The 3,782-nt window shown below is 43.5% G+C and overlaps 1 protein-coding gene across 1 annotated transcript in view; it reads left to right on the top strand.

Moving 5' to 3' along the window:
• The window catches only part of LOC105825941 (Ig heavy chain Mem5-like), a 27,684-nt gene that overhangs the window by 23,027 nt on the left and 875 nt on the right, over positions 1–3,782 (top strand). The window lies entirely within an intron of this gene.

Below are 3,782 nucleotides of genomic sequence, written 5' to 3'. Positions count from 1 at the left end.
TTCCCTTCCCTATTGTAACTGAGATTAGTGGGTTTTTTCCCTTGTTCCATTTGGAAAAAAGTCAGTTTTTTTTTTTAGAATATTTCTTTTTTTCTGATCCGAATTATTCCCTTCCCTATTGTAACTGAGATTAGTGGGTTTTTTCCCTTGTTCCATTTGGAAAAAATTTTTTTTTTTTTTTTAGAATATTTCTTTTTTTCTTAATGTAGAATTTTATTGCCATAAACTTTTCTCTTAGAACTTTTTAAATGCATCTTGTGTGTTTCCATTTTTGTTTGTCTCAATATTTTCTTAAATCTCTACTGCTTTCTTCTCTGGTGCAGTCTTTGTCCTGTAAAGTGTGGTTTAATTTCCACATATTTTCAGTTTCATTATATTCCTTCATTCACTTGCATTTTCATACCATTGTAGTTGGACAATATGGGAGGTATAATTTTAATCTTCATAAATTTGTAAGATTTGTTTTGTGGGCTCACAGATGCTCTATCCTAGAGTGTGTTCTTGTGCACTGAACATAATATGTATTTTGCTGTGGTTGGGCACGATGCTGTCTGTATTTCTTTTCTTTTATTTCAAAATATTATGGGATGCAAAAGTGCACAGATGGAAGTAACAGTCATCAGGTGGGTATTTCTGTTCAGTCCATTTAGGTCTAGAGTATTTTTTTATGTCCAGCATTTTCTTACTGATTTTGTCTGGATGATCTAACCATCATTACATGTGGGATATCAAAGTTTTCTACTATTTTTGTGTTGCCGTCTCCATCATTTTTCCAATATTTCTTCATTACATCTTACTGCTCTCTTCTAACATTCATACCAATCTCCCATTCCAATGGTCTCCCAACCAGTGATTACTATTTTTCGCTTTTCAAATATCTTGCCATCTTTTATAAGCCCTCAATAATCTACTGGTCTTATTTACAACGCTTCAAACCATCACTTAGTTATTAACCCCCATCTCTTTCCAGTGCCCTGGCTCCCTTCTCTGTGAAGGCCACACTGCATCAGGCTTCTGGGAGTAGCCTTGGACTGCAAGTCAAATCCCTCAGCTCTGCAGCAATGGCTTCCTGCCTCTCAACTCTCTCTGGACCACCCACGGCCGTCACTCCCAATCAATTTCCTTCACGAGCTCACTCCTTCAGCTGATTCTGCCTCTCCCATAACTACCCAATACCCCCCAATATCATTTGTCAATCTTGCTATATTTCCCCTTTCAGCAGAAGAGGGGGCCCCATGCCTGACGAAACACTGAGAATAAGTGATGCTTTGCCCGTTATGTCAGTATCCCCTTTCCATTGAAGCTGACGCCCAAAGTCAACTATCAGACAAGGAACTAATGTTCTCTGGGATAGAACAAAAGAATTATTATAATTTTCTGTAAAGCATTTATACTCAGGTAATAGTTTCATGTCTAAGCCACATTTCTTAGAAGTAGTATTGAAGACATGCATTCTTGTGCCAGTGGTTTATTAACATTTTCCCTAGGAGAAATCACTAAGGATGTGATGAGAGAGGATCAGGGGTAGGAGTCTACCCTGCAGAGGAGTCAGATGCTGAGCAGGCCTCAGAGTTTCCGACCCTGACTGGGAAAGGCGAGCTGCGATGATCCATTTCTCCTCCCCATCCACAGACAAATGCGTACCCCGGGTGGGATATGAATCCTGTTTCAGAAAATAAATAAGGAAAGCAGGGTGTTGGGTGTCCAACAGAATGAGGACAATGGCGTCATCTGATGTTTCAACCACACGATGTCTAATCAGATCACAATGCACAGAATGAGGGAACACGGGGCATGCCTCGGACTCAGGTGACAGCAGTGTAACAAGGTCACCCGCTCTCAGGGGAGGATGAGACCCGCATCAGAGAGAAGGTCCAGGAGAAGAGAGCAGGAGCTGCATTGTGCTCACCGCTGAGGGAGAAGTCCCCGAGCCTATGTGGATGGGGGAGTTGGCCTGGGGCCAAGGAAGGGCAGGAGGAGATTGCAGGTAGCAGCATTTTCTTCATGGAGTGGGACTAACCTTAGACCTGCTCCCAACACCCCTCTCAGAAAAAGCACTGTCTTCTCCAAACATCAAACTCCACTTAAGTTCCCAAGAAGAGATGCCCCATGGGGCTCAGAAGGACTAGGGGAGCCTGAACTCAGTCCCTCTTCCTTCACAAAAACATGGCTCAGTCACGGGCATGGACCTCGTCAGGCTCTAGTGCAAAATCCACTTTGGGGTTTTGCAAAAAAACAGATCTCTATTCAGATGGGGCTGCAGACTCTGAGAAAGGCAGAGCTGTGGTGTAGATAAAGATGAGATTGTTGGGCCTAATTTTCCTGGTGCTGCCCCCAAGGTGAGGATCTCAGATGTGAGACACAGGTCTGGGGGACAGTTGTGACAACACATGATTGACAGGCACAGATCCTCCTTGTCCCCATGTGTGCTGTGTCAGGTGCACTGTGGGAGTCAGGCTCAGGACTAAGGGTGTCCTTGCAGACTCCCCACCTGCTCTGTCACTGGATGCTCCATCACACCCCGTGGTTACTGCCGGGGCTGGGTCTGACAATCCCCATGGAAGGGACTGGTGTGGATCAAGAACGTATAGGATGAGGGGTCACAAATTACAACCTGTCCCTCAAGAGCTGAGTCAGCAAGTCCTGATCAACATCCAAGAACCAGTCCTACCTGCAGGTGAGCTCCGTGACCACTAAGGACACCACCAGGTGTGGCTGTGCCGGACAAAGTGAAGAGACATGTCACCACATAATGGGACTTCCATGTGAGCCCGGGCACAAACTTCTCCTCAGGGGCCTGCAGGACCAGCACTGGGGCCCAGGGACCCATGACAGCATCGTCCATGTTCCAGCCTCAGGGAAGTTGGCTACAGAGGGGGGCGGGATTGGGGAAGGGGTTTCCTGTCTCAATCAAATATCACCATTGGATCAACTCCACTGAATCTATTCTACTAGATAAATTACAGAGAGATAGATGTAGATCTAGATATTATTAATAGAAATGTATATAATTAGAAAATAATATTTCTATAAATACGTAATTATATTTAGATGCCTTAATTTGTAATGTCTGTCTTATGTGGCCATCAAGGACCAATGCCTTTGCTTATTCAAGGACCATATAAGTTGTGGTCGTCCAAGTAGGAACTCTTTTTCTGTTCCCCATCTCTCTCTCACACATGCACAGAGACATGCACATGTTGAGGGTTATTGACTTAACATTTACCTTGATTTTGCTGGTGGTTATGCCAATATTTCTCAAATTGTGCACTTCAGAAGAGGATTATTGTAGTGCAATTATACTTCATTAAAGATATTACACAGTGTATTATTTCACATAGAAAGAGTTACAGAGAGATGGAAAAACACACAAAAATGCAGAGACTGCTAGATACACACCTGAATGAAACCACTTCTCTCAAAATTTGGGGGAGAAAAGAATAAAGCAAAGTAATGCCATGATCTCATTAGAGAAGGGGATTTTCCAGACCTCATTATGCATGTTCAGCTCCGGGCTGCAGTAGGTTCGTGGGCCAGGTGTGTGCAGTGGTGAGGTGCACGAGCTCAGACACCCGGCTCACTCTGTCCACACATGAGCTGCTGGACACATCTCTTAGCCCCTTCCTGTTTCTGGCTCTACTTTTACATATGAAAAATGTAGCAAAGTTTAGACATCTACATGACATGATCCACATCCATGTGTAGAAATGAAATAAAGTTATGTATGCTAAGCGTTTATCACAGCTCAATCTCACAATAATAAACCACATTTCCCCAAATAT

This window comes from Propithecus coquereli, unplaced genomic scaffold (genome assembly GCF_000956105.1).
Source record: "Propithecus coquereli isolate 6110/MARCELLA unplaced genomic scaffold, Pcoq_1.0 Scaffold836, whole genome shotgun sequence".
Lineage (NCBI taxonomy): Eukaryota > Metazoa > Chordata > Mammalia > Primates > Indriidae > Propithecus > Propithecus coquereli.
This window is presented reverse-complemented; position numbering and strand designations above follow the sequence as displayed.